Source organism: Symphalangus syndactylus, chromosome 2 (genome assembly GCF_028878055.3).
Source record: "Symphalangus syndactylus isolate Jambi chromosome 2, NHGRI_mSymSyn1-v2.1_pri, whole genome shotgun sequence".
NCBI lineage: Eukaryota > Metazoa > Chordata > Mammalia > Primates > Hylobatidae > Symphalangus > Symphalangus syndactylus.
This window is the reverse complement of record NC_072424.2, coordinates 63,534,346-63,550,627: the sequence shown is the minus strand read 5'-3', so window position 1 is coordinate 63,550,627 and position 16,282 is coordinate 63,534,346.

Genomic DNA, 16,282 nt, shown 5'->3' with positions numbered 1-16,282 from the left:
GTACTGGTACCAAAACAGAGATATAGACCAATGGAACATAACAGAACCCTCAGAAATAATACCACACATCTACAACCATCTGATCTTTGAAAAACCTGACAAAAACAACAAATGGGGAAAGGATTCCCTATTTAATAAATGGTGCTGGGAAAACCGGCTAGCCATATGTAGAAAGCTGAAACTGGATCCCTTCCTTACACCTTATACAAAAATTAATTCAAGATGGATTAAAGACTTAAATGTTAGACCTAATACCACAAAAACCCTAGAAGAAAACCTATGCAATACCATTCAGGACATAGGCATGGGCAAGGACTTCATGTCTAAAACACCAAAAGTTATGGCAACAAAAGCCAAAATTGACAAATGGGATCTAATTAAACTAAAGAGCTTCTGCACAGCAAAAGAAACTACCGTCAGAGTGAACAGGCAACCTACAAAATAGGAGAAAATTTTTGCAATCTACTCATCTGACAAAGGGCTGATATCCAGAATCTGCAAAGAACTCAAACAAATTTACAAGAAAAAAAACAAACAACTCCATCAAAAAGTGGGCAAAGGATATGAACAGACACTTCTCAAAAGAAGACATTTATGCAGCCAACAGACACATGAAAAAATGCTTATCATCACTGGCCATCAGAGAAATGCAAATCAAAACCACAATGAGATACCATCTCAGTTAGAATGGCAATCATTAAAAAGTCAGGAAACAACAGGTGCTGGAGAGGATGTGGAGAAATAGGAACACTTTTACACTGTTGGTGAGACTGTAAACTAGTTCAACCATTGTGGAAGACAGTGTGGTGATTCCTCAAGGATCTAGAACTAGAAATACCATTTGACCCAACCATCCCATTACTGGGTATATACCCAAAGGATTATAAATCATGCTGCTATAAAGACACATGCACACGTTATGTTTATTGCGGCACTATTCACAATAGCAAAGATTTGGAACCAACCCAAATGTCCAACAACGATAGACTGGATTAAGAAAATGTGGCACATATACACCATGGAATACTATGCAGCCATAAAAAAGGATGCGTTCATGTCCTTTGTAGGGACATGGATGAAGCTGGAAACCATCATTCTCAGCAAACTATCACAAGGACCAAAAACCAAACACCACATGTTCTCACTCATAGGTGAGAATTGAACAATGAGAACACTTGGACACAGGAAGGGGAATATCACCCACCGAGGCCTGTCATGGGGTGGGGGGAGGGGGGAGGGACAGCATTAGGAGACAGACCTAATGTAAATGACGAGTTAATGGGTGCAGCACACCAACATGGCACATGTATACATATGTAACAAACCTGCACATTGTGCACATGTACCCTAGAACTTAAAGTATAATAATAAAAAAAAGAAAGGTAAAACCAGAAAAAAAAAAAAAGAAAAAAAGATAAATTACTTTAATAACATACATAACTATGGCCGTGACTTCCTCTTAAAACATCTTTGAGCAATCTGTAATAACTGTTTGTTATCTGTTTGTCTTTTAAAGAATTGTGAAACTCTCTAAAGCAGAGCTCAGCTCAAAATACATAACACATATATTGTAAAGCTAAGGGGTGAAAGGGTCAATGTAACATCACTTGCAAACCTTATTTTAGGGATTTAAAATTCTAGGATGTATATCACAGAAGTTAGAAACAATATCTAACAGCAATTGTATAAAATTTACCAACAAGTTATAGAATTCAACAAGGTATAAAATTGGGTTACTATAAGCATTCTCAGCCAGTTTCTAAGCAATGATTTGCTTGCAGCCATTCTAATCAGTGCTTAAGAATGATCTGAACATTTTATTTAACACTGCCTAGACTTGTGAGAAGCTGCAGTAGAATGGGCAGATGTAAGGTGCTACCCAAGGACATATTTAAAGATAGCTTTCATTCAGACAATGTTGCATAACATTGGAGGATGGGGTTAAAAAATATATGTATCGACCATGAAGTCAAGCTGGTATACAGAAACCAAAAAGATTAACTCAAATTGGCCAAGCTGACAAGACAAGAATATTCTTTATTACGTACTTGAGTGCATGTATGCTTTTAAGGGTACTTAAAACTAGTTCATCAGGTAAATATTAGTTACAGTCCCAAGAGAAAACATGGATAATTTGAGAAAAGTTCAATAAAGAGGCTATTTACAAGGTGAGTAAGGTGTAGGGAAAAAAGAGAATAGTACCACTGTTAGCCTTTACTTTCTGTTGTAAAGAAATATTTAGTAATAGTATCCTGGGCCTCCGTGAGCTTTACTTCTGGGCCTGAAGGTGCAAGGGAAAGGGAGAAAGGTATGAGATGGCCACCTTGACAGAAACTTCCCTTCAATGGATGTCAACAGCAACTCCCTCCTCCCTCTAATCTCCTGCTGCGGCTCCCTATTAGCTCAAACCAATGGGAAGCCAGAGGACAAGGGAACTCATTGGTGCTGTTCATCTAGGTCAGCTTCCTGTAGCATAAAGCACTGTGGAAAATGCTGAGGAGTTGATCTTGAATGAGAAATGTAAGATAATTAGCATAGCTGATTTTTTTTTTCTTGTATGGGGTAAAGTTGGATTGATTTATCCCTTTGCACCACAGATGAGCTTCAAGGGGTCTAAGAATTAGTAGAAACAGATTGTCAGAGACTGTTATAGTAATGGCTCTGATGCATTATACCTTTCAGTATTCATGCCATTCAGTATCCATATCCTGTGTATCCCTCTTCCATACTGACTGATTTCTGGGGAAACCTGATTTCTACTAAGGAATGGCTAAATGCCAGTGCCACCGGAATCAATCAAGTTCAAATACTATGCCTACAACCTGGTTCTCTCCACCTCACAGCTCAGCTGTTCTCCCTCTCAGAGTGTTGACTTAATTCTCAAATGGGATAGATTCTTCTCTTCATGGTTACAAGAAGGTTGCAGCACTCCCAGATTTCACATCCTCCATGCTTAATGCACAATAGGAAAAAGAAAGTTTCTTTTTTCCAATAATTAGGCAAAAATGTCCAGTCTAACTCTCAAAGTGAGTTGTGTTCATCACAGCAGACCAATTACTGTAGCCAAGAAGTGGGGTCTGTTGAGTGGTTAAGTCAATCAGGGCCTACCTGAGGGATTAGGGTAAGTAGATCCAAATAATATAAGCTGAGAATAAATGAAGGGTAAATCCACACTAAAAAAAAAAAATGAGACAATTTGAAAGAAGGGAGAATCACTGTGGATGCTAGGTGACCAAAATTGATGAATTTATACTACAAATCCCAATTTTGTTCACCTTCACCTTTCTTCCAAATTCCAGGCTTACATATTCAATGGCATATTTGGTATTTAATATTGGATATCTCCAGACATTTCAAACTTTAAATGTCCCAAAATGACTCACCCACGGAACTCAGATCTGGAGGTGGAAAAGTGCTTCTTTCGCTTTTTATTGTGGCTCCCAAACCTTATCCTAACTCTCCTCCTATAAAGCCCCATAATCTTTTATGCGGACCAGGATATTTTAGCACCAGCTTCTTCTTGTTGCTGTCATCTGCCAACTCCCTAGGCTATAACCTTCACAGTGCTGATGACTCTAGCACCTGTCTTATAGTCTACTTGTACCAATACTCCTATCAACATAAGTAGTGCTGTCAACATTCACAGTGATGATCCACCTAACAACTTGACTCTCAGTTTCTCAACCTCCAATGATTCTTCCTTCCAATGATCAATTTACCACTCTATCTCAACCACCCACTCACTCCCATGGTAATACTTTGATTCTTGTCTTTAACAACAACTATACTACCTCCAAAATCCCAAATTCCAGAACCTTATTCTCTAGCCCTCCCATGTCCTATCACTTCTAGTCTTTGCACAGAAGCTCTTCTTTGATCTTAATAAAATTTTCAGTCCAGGAACACCATCCTCTTCTCACTATAAAGCATTCCCTTACCCACTTTATATTTTTGTTCACCGCTAAAATCATTTCCTTGCAAAAGCCGTTAACTCCTCCAGCCCTTTCTTTCTTCCTTATCTTACCTGACAAAGCTTTGACCCTAATTAATCCCACATACTCCACACCTGCACCCAAGTGTCTGACTAGCCCTAGAAAAAGAAAGCTTACAACTTTACTCACATTACATTTATGGCCATAAATTTCATGGGCACTCCAGACTGCCAGGCAATCCTACTTTACTTCCCTACTCTGCCTGCTTTTCTCTTCTGCATAATAACAATTTCACATTTCTTTTCTCTTTCCTTTCTTTTGCCAACTTTCCTTTCTCAGTTGATGACCTTGCCTCACAATCATTTAAAAAAATACAAATGATTGAGGACCTCTATTTTCTGTACTTATACTTCCTGCTATCAAGCAACACTTATTGCCTACCATCAGGGGCAGCAGCATCAGGATGTCAACCCACTGCGTGATTTGCAGGTACTGGAGTCACTAAGAAAGACATGACTCACACAGGCACTGAAAGGAACAATGCTTTACTTACCTAGAGAAGAGAGCAAGATCAGTTTCAATAGTGTGCATTGGTCTGCCACGGCAGCAGGTCTTGCCTGACAGCTGACATAGGGTGATAATCTTCACACATCCCTCTTGTGCTACAGGCAAAGGACCCTGTTCCCTTCTCACTGGGAACAGATAGAGCAGTAGGGCTGGCCAGGCGTCATATGATGTACATTCTTTAAGTAGGATAAAGAAGTACAGATGACACCCAGAATAGGGAAAGATACTCCCAAATAAGGAGATATGCTCAGCATAGGTCCTTAGGGCCCCTTATCTCCGTATAAAAATATGTTCCAGACCTGAGGCATACTTTCATGCAGCCATGCAAGGGTCAACAGGCTGTGCACAACTGTCTTTCCCAACAGTCCAACCCCTAATACATACTTGGATGCTGACATAGCAGGTAACGCACATCAAATTTGGTAGGACCACTAACCTGACCAGGATTTGGAGGTGAAGTTGGTTCTTGTGGGGCCTCTAAACAACTCATTATGGATGTAGTTTATCTCAGAGACTCCCTGTCATTTTGAGACAGCATTCCTTCTGGGTTACTAGAGAAACAGGCACTTGGGCTTAACTAGGCACTTAACCGGGAACCCCAAGTGCCTGGGTCAAGCCAAATAAAGAGATTAAAATGAGTCCAAGGAAACTGTGAGTGTATAGATGTTAACTGTCTTCCTGAGTGTGGAACTTCTCCAGCTCAGTTTTTACCCTCCCTGAATTACTGATATATACACAGCAAGAGGTGTTGGCAATAACACAAAAACACCCTATTCTTCCAGCAAATAATCAAGGCTATTCAGTTGTCCATCACCACCTTGGCTAGTGAATTCAGTGAGTTTTGTTGGTCTTGGATGGCTTGGAGAAGGTTCGAGTCACTGTGCACTGGCCAGGCCACTACGATGGGAGAGTGGGATGAAAGGGATTTCATCGTGGGGTGGCAAATCCTGCATACTTTGAGCTCGCCACTTCTCATAACTGTGCTGATTCTCATCAGTGTTGTCATGCCAGGCAAAGCAGGAATGAGAAGAGGAAAGATTAATATTCCCAACCCATCCCGTCTGCATAAACCTCCTGAGGCCAAAGACACTCTTTTTCAGTGACCTGGGATGACACTTACTCAAATATAGCTACCAAGGCTCTTTGTGTCCTGAGGCTACAATTTTCATGAGGATCCACTATCCCACTGCTTAACCCTAACTTTTCAGCCCTAATCATCCAACTCAGGGAAGAAGGTCACATCCTGAACAAATTTGACATGCCCTAAAATACTGTTCACCTATATGGAGGAATTGGGAGTTCCAAACACAACCAGGGGAATCCTAGTGTCCTGACAGTCTATCACTCCTTCCCTCATCTCCAGAATCCACAAGAGGGAGGCACCTGAAGGTAGCATTGCCTTCAGGTCTGAATCAGAGACCTTACTGGTGATGCCACTGCAACATAGACCACAAACCACCCCTGGGTAGTGTGTTCCAGTAGGAAAAAAGAAAAAGAATGGTTGGGTATACTGAGATTGGGATTTCAGAGGTACAGCCTAATCAGGCATCTGCCTAGTTCTCCACCCACCCCAAACTCAGTATTTTCTTTTTTGAGACAGAGTCTCACTCTGTCGCCAAGGCTGGAGTGCAGTGGCATGATCATGGCTCACTGCAGCCTCCACCTCCTGGGTTCAAGTGATCCTCCCCCTCAGCCTCCTGAGTAGTTGGAACCACAGGTGTTAGCAACTGCATCTGGCCTCAGTATTTTCTAATATGCATTGAAGTGCCATGTTTCATAGGCATTATTTGAGTCACCCACTTTATTATTTTATTATCCTACATTTTGCTTGAGAGTGATAGGGAGCATAAAAGGTTCATCTCTCCTTTCTAGTTTGCAAACTGTTACCACAGTTTTTGTTTCCACATAGGGGAGACTTTTGTGGTCTAATTCTTCATCCATTAGGCACTGGACTCTATGATTAGCCCATTTGTGAGGCCCATGAGTCTGCAAATACGTAGGAGGGATTTGCTGTTGGAATGGCTTGTACAGACATCATTATTGTATAAAGTTCAACCCATTAGACAGAGTGTTCTTATCTCGTCTCAGAAGGTGGCCATCCTTGAGGCAGATAGCCACAGTGACCCACTGGACTTCAGTTTCAAGGATCTATCTGTGAACCAAGCCATACCATCTGCTGGAACATCTTTTAACTGTGAGACCCATTTAGTTAAGACTGGGAAGGAAGTATCCCCTTTGGGTCATTAGTCTCCTCCAGCAAAATAGATACTTGTTTATGGAGTCGATTAACCCTTTGGGCCCCCAATCAGGCTCCCTCTCATATATATCATTTTTATTTAATGACAGAGCTTTGCTGAGCTTGTTTTATTAACAGAATTAGTGAGTATCCATATAAGGATGGGCAGCTTAGGTCTTAAGGTCACATACAGCACTTCAGTGGTCAGGTTATTTGCTTCCATCAGGTCCCAAAAGCAGGCTAATAGATGCCATTTAAAGGGGGTGTAACTGGCTGCCTCAGGTAATTTATAAGTTTAAAACCCAAGGGATCAACACATCCAAGTAACAGTATCTTGTTATCACATGTTCAGTCTCAGTAGGAGTAAGTGAGATCTGTAGTTCTGACAGGCTTCCTTGGCCCTACTGGCAGGACCCATATCATTGCATGTTGTATGACCTTTAGAGCCTGTTGTTATTGGGGGCTCTAAAGCCACCTTTAAATGATCCATGGATCATTTAAAGGTGGCCACTTTTTGAGTAATCTTGATTAAAGGGACCAAAAGAATATCCAGACATGGTACATGCTGTTTCTAATATCCAAACAGGCCCATTAGCTGTTGAGCTCCTTTCTTATTTGTGAGTGCTACCAAGGACAGTAATTTTTTTTTTACTTAAAAAGAACACTCTGATTACCAGCCAGGTGGCTCCTAGGAACTCCAATTGTTGAGCCTTGGACTTGAGGGCTCAGTCTACATGCCATGGTGTCTATGAGCTTAGGTAGGGCCTGGTCAACCTGTTTGTTTCAGTTAGGCCAGCAATGAAGATGTCATTATCACAGTGAATGACAAATATATCTGAGGGTAACTGGGCTTGTTACAGATCTAGCCCCACCTATTGGTGGCATTTTGCGGGAAAACTGATGTATCCCTGTGGAACTACAGTGAAAGTGTATTGTAGGTCATTTATGTGAACACAAATTGGTCTTGATATTTATCCTACAAAGGAATCCAGAAGGTGGCCTTGGCCAGATCAATAATGTGTTGGTCTCTGTGTGGGCCACCATTGCGTAAGTGATGGTAATGATGTCAGGTAACACAGGAGCCAAGGGTGGCACCTAAGCATATAATCTTTGGTAGTCTACTGTCAGCCTCCAGGATCCTGAGGCCTTTTGTACAGTCCAGACTTGGCTGTTACAGTGAAACAAAGTGATGCATAACTTCTGCCTGTAGCAAGTTTTATATCACCAGGGTCATGTCTCTTCATTGACCTGTTATGTAGTACTGCTTTTGTAGAATAACCTGCTGCGGCTTGGATAAATTTGGTGGTAGGTGGGAGCTGACATATCTCACTGTTATGGCTTAAATCCTTTGTCGTGAGGGAGCATATCCCCCGAGGTGGCAGCGATGCTGCAAGTAACCAAAACGTCAATACCTATAATACATTCAGTGCCCAAAATGGCCCAAAGGGCCCTACCCAAAAGCACGTGAATCTGTCTCCATCAGTTTACCCTTACTCCTTCAGAGTCCCAGGATTATTGCCATCCGGGCAAAGTTTGGATTTGTGGCTAGTGCAGTGGTTCACATCTGTAATCCCAGCACTTTAGGAGGCCGAGGCAGGTGGATCACCTGAGGTCAAGAGTTCAAGACCAGCCTGACCAATATGGTGAAACCCTGCCTCTACTAAAAATACAAAAATTAGCCAGGCATGGTGGCATGCCCCTGTAGTCCCAGCTACTCAGGAGGCTGAGGGAGGAGAATTGCTTGAACCACGAGGCAGAGATTGCAGTAAGCAGAGATCACACCACTGCACTCCAGCCTGAGCGACAGAGCAAGACTCCATCTCAAAAAAAAAAAAAAGTTTAGATTTGCTTTTTATTTTTATTTTAAATCTTGGCAGGAGCATAGGGCTCTGGTCCCCAGTGGGGACCTAGAGACCTTAAGTTTTATCCCCCTTAGTTCTATTTTTGTTGAAAAAATTAAGGTCAGGGTCAGGTGCAGTGGCTCACTCCTGTAATCCCAGCACTTTGGGAGGCCAAGGCGGGTGGATCAATTGAGGTCAGGAGTTCAAGACAAGGCTGGCCAGCATGGTGAAACCCCATCTCTACTAAAAATACAAAATCAGCCAGGCATGGTGGCAGGCACCTGTAATCCCAGCTACTTGGGAGGCTAAGGCAGGAGAATCTCTTGAACCTGGGAGGTGGAGGTTGCAGTGAGCCAATATCACGCCACTGCACTCCAGCCTGGGTGACACAGGGAGACTCCATCTCAAAAAACCTAATTAATTAATTAAGGTCAGGGTATGGGTGAGAACAATCATACATACTCCCTGTCTGACTCACTGTATTCACTGTCAACATTGTCTTCCTGATTGTCCTGTTCCAGGACACAGAGAAGTCATAGTCCCCATATTCAGGGACTTGAAAGGACACTATACAGGATTCTAAATCTTTTCAATCTTATGAGCCCACACTTTTGTTTTTATGGCTAAAATTACGATCCTAACCTCTAATTTAGTGACACTTCTCTCCGCCTGATAGCATTGGCCAAGATCTTCTGTAGGGATCCCATCAATCTTACTTTCACCTATCCCCTGGGTTTTTTGTTTTGTTTTGAGATGGAGTTTCATCCAGGCTGGAGTGCAATGTCGCAATCTCATTTCACTGCAACCTCCACCTCCCAGGTTCAAGTGATTCTCCTGCCTCAGCCTCCGGAGTTGCTGGGATTACAGGCATGCGCCACTACACCTGGCTAATTTTGTATGTTTAGTAAAGATGGGGTTTCGCCACGTTGGTCAGGCTGGTCTCGAACTCCTGACCTCAGGTGATCCGCCCATCTCGGTCTCCCAAAGTGCTGGGATTACAGGCATGAGCCACCGCACCCGGCCTTGTCTATCCCCCGTTTTAACAACGAAAGCCATATTATTCTGTGGGTCAGCCCTGTTCTATTTTTTCCCTTTGACATCCATTGGTTTGCTCTTTTGGTCCTCTGGACATTGCTTCCTATTCTTGAGAACTCCATTCAGCTCAAGTTGTTGGAAACCACTGAAACCATTTTGCTTTTATCCCAACGCTGGACACTCAGTGGAGTTTTTCCATTGCTCCCCCATGATCATTTCAGGAAACAACAGTAGGGATAATGGGGTCTTCAGGTTTGGGGAGACCTCTGTCACATGAAGGCTTCCACTGCATCATCCATATGCTGGGAGCAGGGTCACACATTCAGGTATGACTTTTTCCTTAAGAGTGATTTCAGCTTTATGGATGGCTTTCGAGTGGATTTTAGGAAGTCCCCCACAGTTGGGAAGACCATTATCAAGATCTTTTCAACCTAGATCAAGAGCAGCTAGGACTCATCTCTATCCTTGTCCTGTTGGCTGTCCTGTTCAATGTAAGCAAAATAATGTTGCAGCAGGGGGTCAGTGGTTAGCTTACCTATACTGAGCCACTCAGTCTGAGACACTAAAGTGTACAACACCTCCTCATCAAACAAGTAACTACCGAAGCCACCTAGGGCTCCCCTGGCCTCCGCCCATGTCTGTTTTTCAGTATTATTTCATTTTCAAGGAAGGTACTCATTTTAAGTTTCATTTTCAGCAACACCATCGATGATTATGTGATACTGAAAACAGGTCTTACTTGGGACTTGTAAGTGACCAGACCAGGAGGAGTTTCCTGTGTGGGGGCCTTTCATTCCCCTCAGGCATTTTCTGCAACCCCTGGGACACAGTGAGAGTCGGCAGATGGTTTGGGAGTGTAAAGTTGGCTACCCAGAGCCAAGGTATAGTTATCCTATATTTTTCACAGGGCCCATCTCCTGCATTTCTACCCTCATCCATTGTACCAGTTTATTCTTGTTAACAGGCAGAATGTCAATATCCCATGTACCCCCACCATGCAACCAGAGGGAAGCCAGCAGCTCAGTCAGCCCATCATCCCCTCAGGGAGCTGGCACCATCCTGAGATGGCTGGACTGGCAGACCCTGCTTGCTGTGCCAAATTGTCAGCAAGTAACACCTGTTGCCTACCATGAGGAGAAGCAGTCCGAGGATGTCATCCCACTGCATGGTTTGCAGGTGACAGGATCACCAGGAAAGACACAATTCACAGAGGTACTGGATAGAACAACACTTTACTCACATAGAGAAGAGACAGAGCAAGATTAGCTTTGATTTGAGTATGGTACCCCGCAGTGGGTCTTGCCAGGCAGCTGACACAGCATAATGGTCTGTATGCATCCTACCTGGGCTGTGGGCAAAGAAACGCCTTCCTTCCCAACTAGGAATAGGTAATAGTACTGGGATTGGCCAGGTGCTATATGCTGCACATACTTTAAGCAGAACAAAGAACAAAGAAGTACACATCAAGCCCAGAACACGGAAAGATACTACCAAACAAGGTGACATGTCCAACTCAGGATGTAAGGGCTCCTTAGCTCAATGAAAAAAAGTGTTCCAGGCCCATGTCACAAGGCACACTCATGTGGCCATGCACGGGTGGACAGGCTGCACATGATAGCCTTTCCCAACACCTGCCTTCTCTTTCAACAAATGAAACAGATGAAGTGTCCCTATTCCAATCAAAGATCTCCATTTGTATTCTGGAAAGGATCTCTTGTCTTCTCAAGGGTTTGGCTCCTATAACTTTTGCCTCTTTGTCCTGCATCATAAATATTCTTCCTCTATTAAATAACTCCCATGAACATATATACTCTAGTATTTCCTATTTACAAAGGAGTGCCTTGTCCTTACATCCCTCTCTACCTAGTGACCGATTTCTGCCTTCTCACCTCAATCTCTTCAAGTAGACTTCCATCATCATGATTCCACTGAGACTGTGTTTACAAGATCACCAGTGATCTTCATGTTGCCAAATCCAGTAGTCATTTCTGTTCTTACTTGATCTTTCAGAAACATTGAACCCAATTCACCTACCTCTTCCTAAAATTTTTTACTTCATTTCTGAGGTACCATATTCTCCAGTTTTCCCAAGGTGTCTCCTTTGTTGGCTCCTCCTTTTCTACTAGAACTCTAAACTTTGCAGTGTTTCAGGGTCCTGTCCTGGGCTTTTTCCTCTTCTGTATTTATATTTTCTCTGATGATCTCACTCGTGTCAGGCTTTAAATTCCTTATTCGTGCCAATGACACTCAAGCCCTGACCTCTCCTCTGAACTTCAGACTCAAGAACCAAACTGCCTCCTTAACGTATCCACATACACCAGATATTTTCCCTAATTTAACTCTAACTTTACTATTTCTTAGAGTATTCACAAGATTTTCAGTTGGCTGTCCTACCATGGAACCTAGAATTTACTGGCCAGATCAGATATTGGGGAAAAATTAAAAAAGAATATTAGACTGAGAGATAGAATTCCTTTGTTTCTCAATTGTCATAGAATTCTTCAATTCTTTTTTTAAGGCTATTTTTCTGTTTTGGAATAAAGTAATTATGCCTCCAATACTTAACTTCTTATACATGTTTCTCCCATGATTTAACCAAAATCTTTGTGTACTTTTTTCTTGTAATTTTGTAACCAGATCTTTATATTGACTATGTTTTTAAGGTTGTCTACTGTAAGCTACCTGGACACACTATAGTACTAATTCTAATTCTAGGCCACCACTATTGGCTCTTTTTTCCTTTTCTCTCCACACTCGTCTGTTCACATAGCTTCAATCATCCCTTCCGCATTAGTGTTTGCCAAATCGTCCTCCTCTAGTGCTGATTCTTCTCTGCCTTCAGGTCCACATTTCTGATGGTCCACTGGAAAACTGTAACCAACCAATGTTCCACTCAAAAATTAACACAACCAAAATAGAATTATCTTATTTTCCTTGCTCCCAAACCAGTAACTACCTGCCATTCTCTAAGCCACCTGGGCTCCACTCCACTTCCTCTCTTCTCCCACAGCTCATCATCACATCCTTCATTTCTTACTTCAGCACAGCTACATAATGCCGTGGTGACATGATTTATGCATTTAAGGTCAGAAACACTTGGGAACATTAGTTAACTGAGATCTCCATGCCTCACTTTGCTCATTTCTAATATAAAGTTAAAAACACACACCAGAATTGTCTTGAGGAGTACATGATCTAACACATACAAGAACCTACCAGCATATAACAAGTACTCACCATATGTTGTACTCTTCCCTACCTTCCATTTCCATGGTCAAAATTATAACGGTGTTCCTCACAATATCTCATTTCTAAACTTTGTAAAAAGTTGGGTGGATATTTTTACTTTTTACTAAACTATAAATTCTTTCAAGGTTGACTTTTGTATATTCATATTAGATTTGTCTGAAACACAGTGCATGCACCAGGGGTTCAGTGAACATTTCTTCAAAAAAATGACTAAAGTGATTATCTTATCAGGAAGTTTGTTACAGAATATAAGAATTTATTTTCAGTATAACGAAGACTTCCAAGACACTTTTAATTTCAGTATTGATCTTTATTAAGCCACTTCAAATATTTGGTAGTAATTCGCTTGACTGTTTTAGGTATGGGAGCAATAACTGATGGCTTCATCCCTCAGTTCATCTTTGTTTCCTGAAGAGATAAACATCTTAAAGGAGTTGTGTACTGACTTTATAGTCATCATCCACATTCACAGGAAGGCACTGTTGTCAATTATCAGGCTCTGAGTTAATTTCATTTTTGCATTGCCCTTGTTACAGTTACTAGTTTTTGAGTCAAAAGTAATTCGGGGCTCAGCAAGATGGCCCATGTCTGTAATCCCAACACTTTGGGAGGTCCAGGTGGAAAGACTGCTTGAGGCCAGGAGTTTGAGACCAGCCTGGTCAAAAGAGCAAGACTCTGTTTCAACCAAAAAAAAAAAAAAAAAAAAACTGGTCAGGTGTGGTAGTACACACCTGTAGTCCCAGCTACTTGGGAGGCTGAGGCAGAAGGATCACTTGAGCTGAGGAGTTCCAGGCTGCAGTGAGCTGTGATCATACTACTACACTCCAGCCTGAGTGAGCAAGACCCTGTACGTATAAAAAAGAAAAATAATAACATGGAAGGTTTTTTTTGAAAAAAAGATTGGAATATATATCACATATGTAGTATCTCTCTTACCCTAAGACTGTGGTTCTCAAACTTCTATATGAATCACCCTACACCTGTGCTGTCCAATGCAGTGGCCAGCCACATGTGACAACTGAGCACTTGAAAGTACAGACCACGCATGCATGTAAATGTTCATCACAGCACTATTCACAATAGCAAAGATATGGAATCAACCTAAATGCCCATCAATGACAAATTGAATAAAGAAAATGTGGTACATATACACCATGGAATACTATACAGCCATAAAAAAGAATGAGATCATGTCTTTTGCAGGAACATGGATGGAGCTGGAGCCATCATCCTTAGCAAACTAATCCAGGAATATAAAACCAAATACTGCATCTTCTCAATTATAAGTGGGAGCTAAATGATGGGAACTCATGAATACAAAAAAGGGAACTACAGACACTAGGGCTTCCTTGAGGGTGGAGGGTTGGAGGATAGAAGGGAGCAGAAAAAATAACTACTGGGTACTAGGCGTAATACATGCGTGACAAAATAATCTGTATTAAAAAATCCCTGTGATACAAGTTTACCTATATACAGCAAACCTGTGCATGTGTCCGCGAACCTAAAAGTTAAAAAATAATGAATGTACAGACCAAATTGAGAAGTAAAAAATATACACCTGATTACATTTACTGCATACAAAAAACAAATGGAAAATAATTCAATAATTTTTACATTGTTTCTATGTCAAAATAAAAAACTTTGATTATATTTGGGTTAAATAAAATAGATTAGAACTAATTTCATTTTTCTTTTTTCTTTTTTTTTTTTTTTTTTGAGATAGGGTCTGGCTCTGTCACCAAGGCTGGAAGGCAGAGGCACAATCTCAGTGCACAAGCTCACTGCAACCTCTGCCCTCTGCCTCCTGGGCTCAAGCTATGCTCTCACCTCAGCCACCACACCCGGCTAATTTTTTATTTTCTATTTTTTTTTTTTTGTAGAGACGGAGTTTTGCCATATTGCCCAGGCTGGTCCCAAACTCCTGAGCTCAAGCAATCCACCCGTTTCGGCTTCCCAAAGTGCTGGGCTTATAGGCATGAACCACCACGCCCGGCCCATGTGATCCTTTTTACATTTTAAAAATGTGTGGCCTGGCGTGGTGGTTCACGCCTGTAATCTCAACACTTTGGGAGGCCAAGGCGGGCGGACTACGAGGTCAGGATATCAAGACCATCCTGGCTAACATGGTGAAACCCCGTCTCTACTAAAAATGCAAAAAAAAAAATTAGCCGGGCGTGGTGGCGAGCGCCTGTAGTCCCAGCTACTGCAGAGGCTGAGGCAGGAGAACGGCGTGAACCCAGGAGGCGGAGCTTGCAGTGAGCCGAGATCGCGCCACTGCACTCCAGCCGAGGCGACAGAGCAAGACTCGTCTCAAAAAAAAAAAAAAAAAAAAGGTGGCTAGGCCAGGCGCTGTGGCTCACGCCTGTAATCCCAGCACTTTGGGAGGCTGAGACGGGCGGATCACAAGGTCAGCAGATCGAGACCATCCTGGCTAACAGGGTGAAACCCCGTCTCTACTAAAAATACAAAAGATTAGCCGGGCGTGGTGGCGGGCGCCTGTAGTCCCAGCTACTCAGAAGGCTGAGGCAGGAGAATGGCGTGAACCCTGGAGGCAGAGCTTGCAGTTAGTCGAGATCACGCCACTGCACTCCAGCCTGGGTGACAGAGAGAGACTCTCCCAAAAAAAAAAAAAATATATACATATATATATATGGCTACTAGTACATTTTTAATTACATGTGTAGCTTGCATTTGTGGTTATTATATTCCAATTGGACAGTATTGCCTCTAATGCTTGTTTAAAATGTGGATTTTTGGGTCCCACTTTTGAACATTATGCTTTCAAGATTCCAGGTTCGGGCCCAGAAAATTTGATATTTTTTAGCTTACCAGATTTTAACTGGTTAGTTAGGGTAAGGAATCACTGTTTTATATGGCTTTTGAGCAGGTGATGTTTCTGGTCTTCAGAATGGCAGAAACTCTATCTCTACGAAAAACACAAAAAAAATTACAGGGAGTGGTGGCGTGTGGCTGTAGTCCCACATGGTTGGTGGGCTGAGGCAGAAGGATCACTTGATCCCAAGAGGTTGCAGTGAACAGAGATAGAGCCACTGCACTCCAGCCTGGGTGACAAAGTAAGACCTTGTCTGGAAAAAAAAAAAGTCATCTATATGTACTGATATGGAAAGATGTTTATGATATTTACAAGGACAAACAAGTTGCAGAACATATAGATCCCATTTGTATGTGAAAAACGAAGTACATATATTTGCATTTGCATAGGAAGTCTCAAAAACTGTTAACAGTGGTATTGCTGAAGAGTACAACTAGGGAGAAGATTCCCAGGCATGTGGAAAGATACTTTCACCATGCTTTTTTTGTTAACTCTTTTAAATTTTTTTTTTTAATACAATAGAGACAGTCTTGGGCTCAATCCTCCCACCTCGGCCTCCAAAAGTGCTGTAATTACAGGCATGAGCCAC